The sequence below is a fragment of the Protopterus annectens genome, chromosome 13.part0 (assembly GCF_019279795.1).
Source record: "Protopterus annectens isolate FY-2018-M chromosome 13.part0, PAN1.0, whole genome shotgun sequence".
NCBI classification, from domain to species: Eukaryota; Metazoa; Chordata; order Ceratodontiformes; family Protopteridae; genus Protopterus; species Protopterus annectens.
In genome coordinates, this window is record NC_056747.1 from 9279266 (window position 1) to 9297929 (window position 18664).

Consider the following 18664-nt stretch of genomic DNA (forward strand, 5'->3'; position numbering starts at 1 on the left):
CTTGAAAGGGAAAGCCTTTGTGCACATTCTTCAAGTAATATACTGGTAACTTACACTGTTTTTAACTTGAAGTCATGTGCAAACATGAACACATTTCCTTTATCTTGTTGAATTAATTAAAAATTAAAAAGCAGCAATACATATTAATTCAAAAAATCCATAATAGTTGCCATAAATAAAAACAACATCAAGCCTTATAGCTACTTGACTAAGCTAGCAATAGCAAAATTAATAATGAAACTAACTATAAATTAGTACAGTAAAATAAACAATATATAGTAAAAGTCAATTAGTTAATTATTATGTATAAATATCTATCGCCGATGTAGTTACTAATAAATGAATATATATTTATATGTATATATATATATATATATATATATATATATATATATATATATAAATATATAAATATACAAACCTAATAATCTAATAAGATATAAATAAGTAATAATTAATAATGGATAAATACAAATACATCATTGTATATGACATTATGTATAAATACTAGAGAAAGCAGTACCTGTCAAATAATCATCTCTTAAGGGCATGCAATTTCAAAACACATTTAATAGATAGATTTTCATTCAGCCCTGGTGGAATGGACGCCCCTGTTTTTATTTGCCAAATAAGCTCATCAATTTCTAGTAAAATCTGCCAAGGGCCTCCTCTAATGTCATTATCTCGATGTTGTAACACTAAAAATTTAAAAATATGTCCAGGGTATTCTAAAATGTGTTTAGCCAAAGTGTTTTTAATGTCCCCCTTGTTAATGGCATAAAAATGTTCATACATGCGCTGTTTGAGTTTCCTTTCAGTTTTGCCAATGTAATATGCATTACATTGGCAACATAAGGCTGCATAAACCACACTTTTGCTATCACAATTGAATCTCAAACCAATCATGTATATTTTGTTGTTAATTATACATCTAGTCCCTTCAAATATGTGTTTGCACTGAGGGCAAGTACCACATTTGAACATACCTTTAACCCTATTTGGGACTCTTGTCTTTTTCTCAAGTAATGCTTTCAAGTTAAGCCCTCTCCTGCGTGTCGTGGTTTCTCACCTAATGTTTTAATCAATGTTAATTCTTCTCTAATGATGTTCCAATTTTTATTTATAATATCCCTGATAAATACATAATCTAGGGAAAACGTCGATAAGAAGATGGTCATGTAAACCCTATTATTCTTGTAATCCAATAAAGATTCCACTGGCATGAGCTGTTGCTGTAACCCACTAAGTAAAGGCTGAAAGTACCCGTTTTTTCTTTTATGACAAACTTCTTGCTTTATATTAACAATCAAGGAAGCAGGGTAGCCTCTGTGCATAAACATGCCTTGCAGGTTTTCACATTCAGTCTCAAACTCATCATCATCAGACACCATTCGGGCTGCCCTAACCATCTGACCTTTTATAATGGCCTTCTTTTGGTGGTAGGGATGATTACTTGAAAAATGCAAAAAGGTATTTGAATGTGTAGGTTTCCTATAAATCCTACTGATGTACCTACGTTTACATCTGTCATTCACTAAAAGAATGTCTGAATAGTTAATCAAAGTATCATCAATGTCATATGTAAACTCAAGGAAACTTGTCATGGTTGAAATGTTACGGATAAAGGTTGGAATAAGGGTTTTATCTCCTCTCCAAATGCAGAACATGTCATCCTGGTATCTTGTATACCAGGAGACATGCTGTTGGTAAAGACTGTTCTGAAATAGTAACTCATTTTCGCAATATGCCATGATGGCATTGGCAAAACTACCCCAACATGGTGACCCCATTGCTACACCCGACTTCTGCAAATACAGTTTTCCCTCAAAAACCCTGAAATTGTTTGTCAAAATTTTGACAAACAATTTCAGGGTTTTTGAGGGAAAACTGTATTTGCAGAAGTCGGGTGTAGCAATGGGGTCACCATGTGGGGGTAGTTTTGCCAATGCCATCATGGCATATTGGGAAAATGAGTTACTATTTCAGAACAGTCTTTACCAACAGCATGTCTCCTGGTATGCAAGATACCAGGATGACATGCTCCGCATTTGGAGAGGAGATAAAACCCTTATTCCAACCCTTATTCCAACCTTTATCCGTAACATTTCAACCATGACAAGTTTCCTTGAGTTTACATATAACATTGATGATACTTTGATTAACTATTTAGACATTCTTTTAGTGAATGACAGATGTAAACGTAGGTACATCAGTAGGATTTATAGGAAACCTACACATTCAAATACCTTTTTGCATTTTTCAAGTAATCATCCCTACCACCAAAAGAAGGCCATTATAAAAGGTCAGATGGTTAGGGCAGCCCGAATGGTGTCTGATGATGATGAGTTTGAGACTGAATGTGAAAACCTGCAAGGCATGTTTATGCACAGAGGCTACCCTGCTTCCTTGATTGTTAATGTAAAGCAAGAAGTTTGTCATAAAAGAAAAAACGGGTACTTTCAACCTTTACTTAGTGGGTTACAGCAACAGCTCATGCCAATGGAATCTTTATTGGATTACAAGAATAATAGGGTTCACATGACCATCTTCTTATCGACGTTTTCCCTAGATTATGTATTTATCAGGGATATTATAAATAAAAATTGGAACGTCATTAGAGAAGAATTAACATTGATTAAAACATTAGGTGAGAAACCAATATACGTGGAGAGGGCTTAACTTGAAAGCATTACTTGAGAAAAAGACAAGAGTCCCAAATAGGGTTAAAGGTATGTTCAAATGTGGTACTTGCCCTCAGTGCAAACACATATTTGAAGGGACTAGATGTATAATTAACAACAAAATATACATGATTGGTTCGAGATTCAATTGTGATAGCAAAAGTGTGGTTTATGCAGTTTATGTTGCCAATGTAATGCATATTACATTGGCAAAACTGAAAGGAAACTCAACAGCATGTACCTGACATTTTATGCCATTAACAAGGGGACATTAAAACGCTAAACACATTTTAGAATACCCAGGACATATTTTTAAATTTTTAGTGTTACAACATCGAGATAATGACATTAGAGGATGCCCTTGGCAGATTTTACTAGAAATTGATGAGCTTATTTGGCAAATAAAAACAGGGGTGTCCATTCCACCAGGGCTGAATGAAAATCTATCTATTAAATGTGTTTTGAAATTGCATGCCCTTAAGAGATGATTATTTGACAGGTACTACTTTTTCTAGTATTTATACATAATGGCATATACAATGATGTATTTGTATTTATCCATTATTAATTATTACTTATTTATATTTTATTAGATTATTAGGTTTGTATATTTATATATATATATATACATATAAATATATATTCATTTATTAGTAACTACATCGGCGATGGATATTTATACATAATAATTAACTAATTGACTTTTACTATATATTGTTTATTTTAATGTACTAATTTATAGTTAGTTTCATTATTAATTTTGCTATTGCTAGCTTAGTCAACTAGCTATAAGGCTTGATGTCGTTTTTATTTATGGCAACTATTATGGATTTTTTGAATTAATATGTATTGCTGCTTTTTAAGTTTTAATTAATTCAACAAGATAAAGGAAATGTGTTCATGTTTGCACATGACTTCAAGTTAAAAACAGTGTAAGTTACCAGTATATTACTTGAAGAATGTGCACAAAGGCTTTCCCTTTCAAGAATTAACTGGGTTCACTAATTTAGGTTTTAATTCATTGATTGTTAGATTTTTTTCTATATAAAGAATGTTAGTTGATTTTCATTTTGTTTCAGTCTGATGAAGGTGAGGCACTGATCCACACCGAAAGCGCTTACTAATAAATGCAAGTTTCTTTTATTTTATTGTCAGTTTGCTGGCTCTCATTGCGTTCATCCTCGCCTACTTTTCAGTAGTTTGGTTTCTTGTTTTTCGTTTGTGAGATTTTGAGGGTTATCATTAGACAGAATGAAAAAGTTATGGAAACTTTAATGTGTGAAATTGAATGTATTAACCGACGCATTTTGAGTGATTTATTTTATACTGTTGAAAGTGAAAGGAATAAGTACCATGTGATGTTAGAGAGGATGGAAAGGAAATGTAAGCATGTTCACATCAGAAAGACTGGGAAGTTAAAGCATGACAAAAGTGAATATAGGGGACATCAAGCATACCCTAAACCCAAAACCACGAAGAGTTCTTAATGGGAGGGTCAGAGGAGTCTGGGTTCCTATTCGAACCAAAACCCTCAAAGGAATACACCACCGTTTGAAGGAGGTCATAACATCAATTTGGACGGCCCTTTAGAGTATCTCCTTCTCCGGAGGTCAGAGAGGATAAGGAACAAGGGGCCGGTAAACTACAATCACACCGGTTGGGGAGGGGGATACAGGGTGAACAGATGGCAGTCACAATAGAAGACCAATTCCAGGGGCCGTCATTAATGATGGTTTCAAATACAGCGTAAGGGTTACAGCTATTTTCAATTATAACAAAACCAAACAACCAGACCAGCACAGTTGGAGAAAATGAAAAATACTTTATAAAAAGTCAAAACACAGCCCACAGACCAGTTTCAGCCCTAAGCCTTTATCAATGTACATACAGACTATGAAAAATAACCCTTTTATAGGGTAACATATTCAAACCTAACCAATCACCATAGGCTAATTACAAACAGGATGGACAAGCCAGTATATTTCTTTGTGCTGGTCCCAAGCCCGGAAAAATGGGGAGGGTTGCGTCAGGAAGGGAGTAAAACATTTGCCAATTGAGATATGCGGAAACCAATACAGATTTACATACCGGATCGGTCGAGGCCCGGGTTAACAACGACCGCCACCAGTACTGGTAGACAGGGTGCTGGCAGAAATTGGGCTACTGTTGGCCAAAGGAGGAGAAGGAGAGGGGGAAGGCATGCCCGAATGCAGGAAGAGAGGAGAAAGGTTAGGAGTGCGGTAGTGAGAGTAGGAACTTTGAATGTTGGCAGTATGACTGGTATAGGTAGAGAGCTAGCTGATATGGACAGAAGGAAGGTTGATATATTGTGTGTACAGGAGACCAGGTGGAAGGGGAGTAAGACCAGATGTATGAGAGGTGGGTTTAAATTGTTCTATCATGGTGTGGATGGGAGGAGAAATGGGGTAGGGGTTATCCTGAAGGAACGGTATACCAAGAGTGTTTTGGAGGTGAAAAGAGTGTCAGATAGAGTGAGGTTTATGAAGCTGGAAATTTGATGGTGTAATGATGAATGTTGTTAGTGCATATGCTCCGCAAGCTGGGTGTACGATGGATGAGAGAGAAAAATTTTGGAGCGAGTTGGATGAAGTGGTGGTGACTCTACCCAAGGGTGAGAGAGTGGTGATTGGAGCATATTTTATTGGGCATGTTGGTGAAGGGAACAGAGGGGGTGAGGAAATGATGGGTAAGTATGGTGTTAAACAAAGGAATGCAGAAGGTCAGATGGTAGTGGCATTTGCAAAAAGGATGTATATGGCTGTGGTGAATACGTATTTTAACAAGAGGGAGGAGCATAGGGTGACATACAGGAGTGGAGGGAGATGCACACAGGTGGATTATATCCTATGCAGGAGGGACAGTTTGAAGGAGATTGGAGACTGTAAAGTGGTGATGGTGGAAATTGTAGTTAGGCAGCATAGAATGGTGGTCTGTATAATGACATTGGTGATCAAGAAGAGGTGGAGGAGTGTGTGGGCAGCACCAAGGATCAAATGGTGGAAATTGAAAAAGGGTGATTGTGGAGTTCAGGGAAGAGTTAAGACAGGCACTGGGAGGCAGTGGAGAGTTGCCGAATAGCTGGGTAACTACAGTAGAGCTAGTAAGGAAGACTCCTAGAAAGGTGATTGGTGTGACATCTGGACAGAGGAAGGAGGACAAGGAGACATGGTGATGGAATGAGGAAGTACAGGAGAGTATACAGAGAAAGAAGTTGGCGAAGAAGTGGGATTATCAGAGAGATGAAGAAAGTAGACAGGAGTATAAGGAGATGAGGTGCGGGGCAAAGAGAGAGGTGGCAAAGGCTAAGGATAAGGCATATGAAGAGTTGTATGAAAGGTTGGACACTAAGGAGGGAGAAAAGGACCTGCACCGATTTGCTAGACAGAGGGACCGAGCTAGGAAAGATGTGCAGCAAGTAAGGGTGATAAAGGATAGTGAGGGAAACGTACACACTAGCGAGGAGAATGTGCTGAACAGATGGAAGGAGTACTTTGAGGGGCTGATAAATGAAGAGAATGAGAGAGAGAGAGAAGGCTGGATGATGTTGGGGATAGTGAATCAGGAAGTGCAATGGATTTAGCAAGGAGGAAGTAAGGATGGCTATGAAGAGGATGAAGAATGGAAAGGCTGTTGTCCTAGATGACATACCTTTGGAAGTATGGAGGTGTTTAGGTGAAATGGTAGTGGAGTTTTTAACCAGATTGTTTAATGAAATCTTGGAAAGTGAGAGGATGCCTGAGGAGTGGAGAAAAAGTGTTTTGGTACAGATTTTTAAGAATAAGGGTGCTGTGCAGAGCTGTAGTAACTACAGAGGGATAAAACTTATCAGTCACAGCATGAAATTATGGGTAAGAGTAGTGGAAGCTAGGTTAAGAAGGGAGGTGATGATTAGTGATCAGCAGTATGGTTTCATGCCAGGAAAGAACACTACAGATGCAATGTTTGCTCTGAGAGTGTTGATGGAGAAGTACAGAGAAGGTCAGGAGGAGTTGCATTGTGTCTTTGTGGACCTAGAGAAAGCATATAACAGGGTGCCTAGAGCGGAGTTGTGGTATTGTATGAGGAAGTCGAGAGTGGCAGAGAATTATGTAAGAGTGGTACAGGATATGTACGAGGGTAGTGTGACATTGGTGAGGACTGTGGTGGGAGTGGCAGATACGTTTAAGGTGGAGGTGGGATTACATCAAGGTTCAGCTCTGAGTCCTTTCTTATTTGCAGTGGTGATGGACAGGTTGACAGACGAGATCAGACAGGAGTCCCCGTGGACTATGATGTTTGCAGATGACATTGTGATCTGTAGTGAGAGTAGGGAACAGGTGGAGGAGACCCTGGAGAGGTGGAGATGTGCTCTAGAGAGAAGAGGAATGAAGGTCAGCAGGACTAAGACAGAATATATGTGTGTGAATGTGAGGGAGGATAGAGGAATGGTGAGGATGCAGGGAGTAGAGATGGTGAAGGTGGATGAGTTTAAATACTTGGGATCAACAGTTCAGATTAATGGCGAGTGTGGAAGAGAGGTGAAGAAGAGAGTACAGGCAGGGTGGAGTGAGTGGCGAAGAGTGTCAGGAGTGATTTGTGGCAGACGAGAAACAGCAAGTGAAAGGGAAGGTCTACAAGGAGGTAGTGAGACCAGCTATGTTATATGGGTTGGAGACGGTGGCATTGACAAAAAGGTAGGAGTTAGAGCTGGATGTGGCAGAGTTAAAGATGTTAAGATTTGCACTGGGTGTGACAAGGATGGACAGGATTAGGAATAAGTATATTAGAGGGTCAGCCCAGGTTGGTAGGTTTAGAGACAATGCCAGACAGGCAAGATTACATTGGTTTGGACATGTGCTGAGGAGGGATGCTGGGTATATTGGGAAAAGCATGCTAAGGATGAAGCTGCCAGGTAAGAGGAAAAGAGGAAGGCCTAAGATAAGGTATATGGATGTGGTGGGAGAGGACATGCAGGTGGTTGGTGTGACAGAGCAAGATGCAGAGGACAGGAAGAAATGGAAACAGGTGATCCGCAGTGACGACCCCTAACCGGGAAAAGCTGAAAGAAGAAGAAGATGATGCAAGGCCTGTAGTGGATTTTATGTGGGCAAAACTGAAAGGAAGCTTCGTAGAAGAATATATATGAACATCTGTATGAGATTAAGACCAAGAATTCTAATAATGCCCTATATAGACACAGTATGATGTGTTTCAATTAATAATGCCCTACATAGACACAGTATGATGTGTTTCAATTAATAATGTCCTACATAGACACAGTATGATGTGTTTCAATTAATAATGCCCTACATAGACACAGTATGATGTGTTTCAATTAATAATGCCCTACATAGACACAGTATGATGTGTTTCAATTAATAATGCCCTACATAGACACAGTATGATGTGTTTCAATTAATAATGCCCTATATAGACACAGTATGATGTGTTTCAATTAATAATGCCCTATATAGACACAGTATGATGTGTTTCAATTAATAATGCCCTACATAGACACGGTATGATGTGTTTCAATTAATAATGCCCTACATAGACACAGTATGATGTGTTTCAATTAATAATGCCCTACATAGACACACAGTATGATGTGTTTCAATTAATAATGCCCTACATAGACACAGTATGATGTGTTTCAATGCTTCCTTTGCTTTTTTTGCACTGAAGGTAATATCCAAGGACAAGAGAGGTGGGCCATGGGAGCTTAATATTGACTACAGGGAATTATATTGGCAGACTGTGCTTGAGGCTAATAAATTCACAGGTATGAATGAAACTGTCTGTAGCTTCTGTTTTAGAGCTTAGAGCTGCAAGACTTTGACATGTAATTTTTAATTTTGGCCACTAGATAGAGCTTTTGATCCTTATAATGTAATTTAATCATACAGCACACCTAATTAAGTATTTATGAATTTTTTATGACATTTGTTATAACATATGTATGCTCATCGTGTTTCACTGTTGCAGTCATTTCACCAGGGTTATCCTGCTGGCAGGTTACCCGCAGTCGGCCCGAGTTCCAAAGTCTTGGTCCAGCGTCGGTAGCTGTCGCCTCTTTCCTGACGTCAGTGCGCCAGGAGTATAAAAGATGCAACCGAAGCCATTTTCTTCAGTTTTTCTTGCCATGCGGTGCCCGAAGCAGAAGCAGTTCGCAAGTGCCGGTAGGCCGACTTCTGAGATTTTCGAATTAGAGTTTCAGAACCGAAGTCTTCTATAAACCTGAGTACCCCATTGGGGAAACTTTTTCTTGCTCCAGACCGATGTCAGTAAAAGTTAACAATTGTATTTCTTGTGGGAAGCAAATACCTCATAAGGATTTTCACTCTTACTGTATTCCTTGCGTAGGCCCTGACCACGACGTTACTAGTTGTCGGTCTCGTGCTAGACTCAACAAACGCACTATTAAACGTCAGTTTGATTTTGCATTACATTACTTTGGCCGAAGGTTTAACTATATAATGCCATCAGAACAATCGACAACCGGAATTCATAAAAAAACGCAAAGACAAGGAAAAGGACAGGCATCCGAGGTCCAAAACCGACGACGAAACCTCTTCTAGGCCAGTTGCCGGTTCGCCGGTTCTCAGTGAGGTGCTTTCGCAGACCCTGACACCCGCTACCTCAGAGCCACAGGCCGTACCCGACTCCTACGTGGAGACAACTAGGCCTCTGGATACTCAAGGTATTGGGCCTATGGAAAATATTCCCTCAGATGAGTCCGGAGCCGCTGAGCAGGCATCGGCTTCTGTGGGTGTTTTCAGACCTTCACAGCTTACTATTAAAACCTCTGCAGCAGCCAAAGACACCTTTAAAGACAAAGAAACAAGTACAGCATTCTCCTGGACAGTCAACCATGCCAAAGACACAGATGCTTAAAATGGCCGAAGACTTAATTACTTTGATCAGGCGTTCCCATTCCCCTCCTGATAAAAGGCTAGGCAAGACATTGACTGATTTCTCTGACCAGGTTTTTATATCCTCCGATTCCTCTTCAGATCAGGGCTATTTTCTTCCTCCCTATGAGGACTCTGATGATGAAAAATCTAGACCTTCAGCCTCTCCACCTGAGGATTACTCTTTTGGGGAAACTGCACACCATGAGGGAACACTTCCACTGGGAGAGCCAGGATTATTCAGAATCCAAGAAAAAGCTCAGAGATTTTCTTTTACTGCCTCAACACTGGCCCCTGGTTATTCCCCCTGTGCTTTATATAGTTGATGATGTTTTCTCTGAATCCAGTCTGTCTCCTGATTCTTTACCCCCTGCACCAATCAAGCCAGACAGGTATTACAGGGTCCCTGACTCTCATAAATGCCTTAATAAAAACCCTGCTGCTGACCCTGAAACAATTTCTCAGGGTCCCAAAGGGGTCAAGGCTTCCACTGCTAAAAACCCTGTTCCCTCTGATAGGGATTCAGGAGTGGCCTTAGGTCAACTGGTGCCCTAGGCAAAAGGGCTCCACGGTGCCCCCACCAAACCATCTGGTGCCCCATCCTAGTCTACTTACACCAAATAAATACTGGAAAAGCGCCCCTACTAGAGCAGTGCCCTAGGCGGCCGCCTAGTTGGCCTATGCCTAAGGCCGGCCATGAGCTCTGGATAGATGGGGGGAAAAGTCTACACTTCTGCTACTTTAGCTGTAAGGGCTTTAAACTGCCAGTTTCACATGCTTAAATATCAACAGTATCTCTTGTATTTGTTAAAACAGAAAATGCTTACAAATTCAGATAATCCTGACATTAAGAAACTGCAGGAATTATTGCATGCAGCTGAACAAGTGGGAAAGCATACTCTGCAATGTGGTTTTGATTCATTAGAGGCTTCTTGCAGAGCCACAGTTACAGGCTCTGTCATTTGAAGGCATGCTTGGTTGAAAGAACAAAGTTTACCTGAACTTGTTAAAGTAAAATTATTGGATGCTCCATTACAGCATGGTACTTTGTTTGGTGTTAAGGCAGAAGAGATGTTAAAGAAAATGGAGGATAAAGCAAAATCTATGCAGACAGTAAAGGATTTCTTACAGGTTCAAACACCTAGGTTTAGTAGAAACTGGCCTTCAAAAAATTGGTCCTTTCAGGTGTCAGACAGGCCACAAAGAGGCAGATCTCAGCCCCAAGGCTCATACGGACCCAAACAATGGAGTGCTTCTGCCCCCAAAGGAGGAGAAGACAAATCACAACCTTATAGGAAACGGTCTCAATGACTTTCCTCTACAAAGGCCAAGCACTTACCTTTTGGCAGCACCCCTAGGGGGAAAGCTAGCACTTTTCGCACAAAATTGCCACATAATCACCCAGGACAAATTGGTACTGAATATAGTTTCTCAGGGTTACAGGTTCCACTTTCACACCCTTCCAAAATCAAAAGGTATGCCGGACCTGCCACAAAGCCAATGGGCAGAGGCACAAAAGGAAATTGCTGCTCTCATGGACATGGGAGCTATTCAAAGAGTACCACAGCAAGAACAGGGACAAGGTTTTTACTCAAGACTCTTCCTGGTTCCCAGAAAGGACAAAGTCTGGAGACCAGTACTGGACTTGTCAACCCTAAATGCTTTCCTGGATGTTCCAAAATTCAAAATGTTAACAACTGACTCATTACTTTCAAATGATGGCAACAAAGACCCAGCTCCCTGCAAGAAAAATTCTGCAGGCCCTGGGCTTCATGGCCTCCTGCTTCCTACTAATTCCATATGCAAGACTGCATACGAGGAAACTACAGTGGTATCTAAAAAGTGTTTGGACTCAGCATTGCCACAGCCTGGAAACAATAGTACCTATAATTCCCTGTCTACAACAGGAGTTTCAATGGTGGTCCACGGCATGTCACCACAACAAGGGACAGCCCTTCACCTTACCCACAGCCAGGCAAACAATAACAACGGATGCATCGGATTATGCCTGGGGGGGCACGCAAGGCAGGAAAATGTATTCAGGGCACGTGGCCCAAGGAACAAGGAAAATGTATTCAGGGCACGTGGCCCAAGGAACAAGGAAAATGTATTCAGGGCACGTGGCCCAAGGAACAAGGAAAATGTATTCAGGGCACGTGGCCCAAGGAACAAGGAAAATGTATTCAGGGCACGTGGCCCAAGGAACAAGGAAAATGTATTCAGGCACGTGGCCCAAGGAACAAGGAAAATGTATTCAGGGCACGTGGCCCAAGGAACAAGGAAAATGTATTCAGGGCACGTGGCCCAAGGAACAAGGAAAATGTATTCAGGGCACGTGGCCCAAGGAACAAATGCATCTTCACATCAATGAAAAAGAGATGCTAGCTGTACAGAATGCCCTGACAGCCTTCAAGGATCTTCTATATCCAGGACAACTATTACTAAAGACGGACAACACTACAGTTATGTGGTACATAAACAAGCAAGGGGGCATGCATTCCTACCCCCTCTGCAGGCAATCCATGACTCTGTGGAGCATAGCACTGACCTATCAAGTACATCTGCAGGCACAATTCCTGCCAGGAAAGAAAAATACACAGGCAGACGATCTAAGCAGAAATCTCATGGATCCGCACGAATGGAAACTAAATCCACAGATCTTCAGCATGATAACAAGGAAATGGGGATGCCCCGGACATAGATCTTTTTGCCTCCCCTCACAACTGCCAACTGCAAAAATTCTGCACAAGAACTTATCATCCACAAGCATGATCCACAAGCATGGAAAGTGGATGCTCTTTCATTCAGCTGGAAAACCCTGACAGTTTATGCCTTCCCTCCACTGCCTCTTCTTCCCAAGGTACTCCTAAAAGTCAGACAAGAGAAGCCAAAAATGATCCTGATTGCCCCAGACTGGCCACGCCAGCACTGGTACCCAATCCTAAAGAACTTGTCTCGAGGCCCAGCCTGGCCTTTACCTCAAATTCCTCATTTTCTGACTCAACAAAACAATCAGATTCTACACAGTCAACTCAGATCCTTAAATCTGGCTGCATGACAGATAATTTAGCCACTCAGACCACACCTCTCTCTAAAGCTGTTATGGATGTCATCTTAGAAGCCAGGAGGCCCAGCACTAGGAAATCTTATGCAGAAAAATGGAAAAGATTCTGTGCTTGGAAACGGGCACAAGGACTCGAACCACTTGTCCCAAATATACCTCAGATTTTACAATACCTAACTGAGATGCTGGTCAAAGGCCTATCCTTTTCATCTATTAAAATCCATGCCTCTGCCATTTCAGCTCATTACAATACGGAACCTCCTATTTTTTCACATCCACTGCTAAGGCAGTACCTCAGAGAGGCAAGAAACATAAGACCCCCAAGGAGAGCACCAATACCTGCTTGGGACCTCAATTTTGTATTAGAAAAGCTCACACTGCCTCCTTTTGAGCTAGCCAACACAGCTGATATAAAATTCTTATCATGGAAAACGTCTCTGCTCCTAGCAATAACTTCAGCAAGAAGAGTCTCAGAGTTACAGGCATTAATGGCAGTGGAACCTTTCATCATTTTTCATCAGGACAGGGTCTCCCTAAGGACAAACCAAACATTTATGCTAAAGGTGGTATCCAGTGTGGTTCTTAACCAATCCATTCATTTGCCAACTTTCTATCCAAATCCCCAGAATAAAGGGGAGAGACTTCTGCATACTTTGGATATACACAGACAGCTATGATTCTACTTGGACAAAACAAAAGCTTTCAGAAAAACTGAGCAACTGTTTGTAGCTTATGCTGCAGGATCGCAAGGAAAGCCTATCTCAAAGCAATTTCAAAATGGATAGGACACTGCATTCGCTTCTGCTATGCACAACATGGCAAATCAGTGCCTAAGGGCATAAGGCCACATTCTACCAGAGCAGCAGCCACTTCAGCAGCCTTTCTTAGTGGAGTACCAACCAAAGACATTTTAGAAGCTGCAACCTGGAGTTCAGTGCACACTTTCACTAAGCACTACCACTTACCTCTCTACTCTAAATCCAGAGCAGGCTTTGCCACTGCAGTTCTGCAGGGCCTGGTAGCCTCTCCTAACCCTATTTAGGCCCAGCCACCCAACCTCAGCTTTGGGAATCAACCCAAGTGTAATGATTGCAACAGTGAAACATGATGAACATAGTACAGTTGTGTACCTACCAAAAATGTAGATCTTCGAGTGTATTCACTGTTGCAGTCCAGGTTACCCACCATCCCCCTTTCTCATTTCTGGGTCCTTTTTGTACTTCTCAACTCTCTACAATCTATGTGATGTATTTGCTTGTAGATGAAGGAAATGTTATTTTGGTACATGCATGTTTTTTGACATAATTTTTTCCAGCCTTTCCTGTTTGGGGGCACCTAACATCTGGGGCAAGAAAAACTGAAGAAAATGGTGTCGGTTGCATCTTTTATACCCCTGGCACACTGACGTCAGGGAAGAGGCAGCAGCAACCGACGCCGGACCTAGACTTTGGAACCCGGGCCGACTGCGGGTAGCCTGCCAGCAGGATAACCCAAGTGTAATGACTGCAACAGTGAATACACTCGAACATCTACATTTATGGTAGGTACACAACTGTACTATTTTCATACAGTTTTCTTTGTTTTATAAATATTATTTTTTAAATTTTTTTTGTAATTGAATATATTTTGACATTATGGTTTTATATAAGCTGATTTATGGGTATGGACTTTTCTTTATTGTTGATTTGGATTTGTATTTGGTTTAATTGCATAGGGTATTTAAATGCAGTACTTTCCTTGTGTTTTAATCTGATGAAGTCTGTTTTATGATGAAAACGCACAAAAAGTAGGGTGCTTGTGTTTTTAACTTGTACCACTGAGATTCATGTTTTGGATTAATAAACCTAGGCTTCATTTACTTTTGGTGCTAGTTGTTCTTCCAAGGTGCTTTCTTTTGGTGATAGCATGTGACCAACAGTGCAGGGTGTAGGATTAGTTCTGTACAGGAGGGTAACAGAAATAGCATGCGACTTACAGAGGAGGTATAGGATTAGTTCTATATAGGAGGGTAGTGGTAATAACATGTGACTGACGGAGCAGGTGTAGGATTAGTTCTGTATAGGTGGGTAGTGGTAATAGCATGTGACCAACAGAGCAGGTATAGGATTAGTTCTATATAGGAGGGTAGTGGTAACAGCATGTGACCAACAGAGCAGGTATAGGATTAGTTCTGTATAGGAGGGGAGTGGTAATAGCATGTGACCAACAGAGCAGGTATAGGATTAGTACTGCATAGGAGGAGAGTGGTAATAGCATGTGACAGACAGTGCAGGGTATAGGATTTGCTCTGAATTGGGGGGTAGTGGTAATAGCATGTGACTGACAGAGCAGGTACAGCATTAGATCTGAAGTAGTTTACTTCATTTGTTCTTAAACCTGTGGGTCCTCGGATCTGCTTTGGATCCAACATGGCCGCATTTTCCAGCTATGGCTCAGAGCTCCAAGCACCTCCCCTTATCCATAATGCCTCCCTGTCTCCCTTCTGATTTCATTTGCTGCTTTAGAGTATGTAGCATGGTCTGAGCCCCAGCATTTCTTCAGCATTTGTCAGGTTGTATTTTACTCTGTTTATTAGCTCTTTTCTCATCTTTTTTTATATTAAACCTATCACCTCCCCGGGGTTCTTCGTAGAAAAAAAAAAGAAACTAGTAGGCTTTCTCTTTCCTCTCTTTCTTGCTTTCTGTGTGTGTAAGTTAGTGAACTGACAGATGGGATGGCTGAGGCCCCGAAGCCTGGGTTCAAAAAATGCAGAGTGTGGCTATAAGCTTTCCCTGGCAGATGGCCACACTTTGTCCATAGTTTGCTTGGGGGTTGCTCACCACTAGTCTCCCTGTCCTATTTGCACTGGGTTTAACCCCAGAGCACTTAAGGATAGGCGGGACAAATTGATCCTCTAGGGCTTATTGCCCTCTTCTGCTGGGACTGCGGTCCCTTCTTCCCCGGCAGAGAAAACAGCGGCTACTGCTTCTTCCTCTTCCTCCCTGGCCTTTGGGACTCTCACTCCCTTCAAGTGGCCCGGGGATGGGGATAAACCTAAGAAGGACCGACCTCGAAAGTGTTCCCCCGACTGCTTGTTGCAGGCTGGTCCACCACCGGTAAAGCCTGTTTCCAGGCCTGTTTTCCCTCGGCTCAGGTCCCCACGGTTTTCACCTGAACTTGAAGTTAGAGTCAGCCAGTCGCTGTCTAGGTCTCCCCAGCACCACCGGCATTCCCACCCAGCTTCGGTAGTATCCTCCCATTCCACCTAGAGCCTTTCGGAAGCGGAGATGGACAAGATGATGCGGAGATTCATCCGCACTCAGATTCAGATGGGGGTCTTGCCAGGGCTCCCTCCAGAGCAGGGTCCTTTCAGCTCATATTTCATCCTATTACTCCTCCTCCAATCCGAACTGTGGTTTTGGAGTCATTGGATCTGAGGACGCTCAGAGTCGAGGGCTCGGTGCTGATAGTACCCTGTACCTCGACGCTGGCAGTTGACTTCGGTGTGCCAGATGCGACCAGTTCGGATCTGAGCTCTTGGAGCCGGAGCCTTGGGGTTGGATCAGAGGGGGTGTTTTCTGCTCCGAGTCTGTCAGAGAGGAGCATATCTCTCGGCGTCTCAGCTCCAGCAGGCACAGCTTTGACTCCCCTGTCGGGTCAAGGGGAGCGGCTTCTGCTTTTTCTATCCAGAAGACCCGTTCCTACTCTGCATTTGACGTGGTGGAGAGGGGTCTCAGTGTCGAGGCCTCAGACTATCTCGTCCTCAGAATCCGTCCAGACCACCCTAGCTTTGAGTGTGGTCCTAACCATCTTGCCCTCTCAGGGGCAGCCCATAGCCGTAGTGCCCCAGGCATTTCCACTGCTGGAACAACCCGTTTGCGAGGCCTCCCCAGACAATTCCCCTAAGGAGGCCCCCCTGCAAGCATGAATGCAAGAGGAGGCACTTGGACTCTCACCCAGAGCCCATTACCGAGGACTTGGACCTGGATGAAGGGGAATGTTCCCCTCTCCCCCAGAGTCCATTACCGAGGACTTGGACCTGGATGAAGGGGAATGTTCCCCAAGGTCACCCCCCCCCCCCGAGGAGGTCTCCTTTGGAGACATTATGGATATCGTTCGACAGATGGGGGGGGGGGTGGTCTGCCCCAAAACCGACCTTCGACGAGTCAGTGTTTTTGGAGGCATTCGGCTCAGGCCCATCTACCTCTTGGGTGTCCCCTCCAGCCGATCCACTTGTGGAGTTAATAACATTTAAGGCTTGGAAGGAGCCGGGCACCATAGAGCCAATACCAAAGCGTCCAGACAGGGTTTTAAGTCCCTCCGCAGACAAGCTACATTAGCACAAGGGGTCCCCTGTAGATGCTATGATGGTGGTGATGGCCACCAAAAAGAAGCTCACTCAGGAAAGCTCCACGGTCCATCCTCATGACCGAGAGTCGAGGGCATTAGATCATTTTGGGAAGCAAGCTTATGCTTCAGCGACCTTCTCTGTGAGGGCACTGAACTGTTTGGCGCATGTTATCCGACTCCAGAGAGATCTAGTCAAATCATGGAGTCAACCCCAGGTCCATGTTGGCAAATGACTAGAAGACTTTTGATGCATGAATGGACACCCTTAAAGGTGTAGCGAACACGTCCATGCATTTGCGCTCTCACACCACGGAGGGAGTCGCATGGGTGGCGGGGACAGGCGTTGCCATCAGGCATCATGCCTGGCTCCGTTTGTCAATTCTCTGAGCCTTTCAAGGTGTCTTTTACCAACGCCCCTTATGATGATTCTTCTCTTTTCGGCAAGACAGTAAGAGAGACCTTGGTTCAGAGTGAGAAGGAAGGGAAGACACTGTCTGCCGTTGGGATCCGTTTTACTCCACCTCATAGGTCCTTTTCCAGGAACTAGCGAGGCCAGAAGAAGATGTGATTCAGCAAGTCTCAGGCATTTTCCTGGGATGCTTAGGACTCGCCGTCCCCCAGAGGCAGAGGGGGATTTGACAAACGCCCCCATAAAGGCAGAGGGAGTCCTAAGAACTTCGGGTCTCGAGAGCCTTTCTCGGACTAACCCGGGCAGCAGACCTGAGGGGTTGCCCAACTGTCCATCTCTGGAGGCAGTCGGGGGCCGTTTGTTGCTACACCCACTAGCTTGGAAGTCCATCACAACAGATCAGTGGGAGTTGCGAATCATATCCAGAGGATATTTCGTTCCATTCAAAGAACTTCCCCATCCAACAAAGCCCCCCCAGGATGTTCCACCCACGCAGTGGGAGGAGGCAGCAGTGCAAATAGAATCACTGCTATGAAAGCAAGTCATCCAGCCGGTCCCCCCCCCCCCAGACCAGTCCGGATCCGGGGTTTATTCCAGGTTCTTTTTAGTGCCAAAGAAGACTGGGACCTCAGACCAGTTTTGGATCTGTCCCAATTGAACCTGTGTGTAACCAAGGCAAAATTCCAGATGGTCACGATTGTCTATCCTGCCCGATTTGCAGGCCAGAGACTGGATGTGCTCGATTGATCTCCAGGATGTGTACTACCACATCAAGATGGACAGGTGCTCCCGGAGGTTCTTTCGGTTCCGACTGGGAGCCAATCATTACCAATTTCGAGCCCTTCCCTTTGGTCTCACCACAGCCCACTGGGTGTTCACCAAAGTAATGGTGGTAGTAGCTACTCGCCTGAGGCTTCAGGGCATTCAGGTCTTTCCGTACCTGGACGATTGGCTCTTTACCGCCCCTTCAGAGCACCTACTTTGTCAAGCCAAGGACTCCTTTCTTCAGCTAGCCAACAGGTTGGGCATCACAATCAATATGATCAAGTCTGCCTTACTCCCAATTCTGGTGTTGGACTTCATCGGGGCATGGCTGGACACAATACAAATGAGGGGGTGTTGTGCAATCTGAGGTTACACGTCTTACACATTCTTCAGACTCGATCTGCATCAGCCAAAGCAGTGTTGAGGGCATTAGGTTTTATGGAGGCCACAGTCACTCTTCTTCCTATATCCACGTGTCCATATGAGAGTACTGCAGTGGACACTG

The 18664-nt window shown here is 43.2% G+C and overlaps 1 protein-coding gene across 2 annotated transcripts in view; it reads left to right on the forward strand.

Annotated features, from left to right (window-relative positions):
* Positions 1 to 18664, forward strand: part of MAP2K2 (mitogen-activated protein kinase kinase 2) — a 1901538-nt gene that overhangs the window by 884247 nt on the left and 998627 nt on the right. The gene's annotated exons all lie outside the window — the stretch shown is intronic.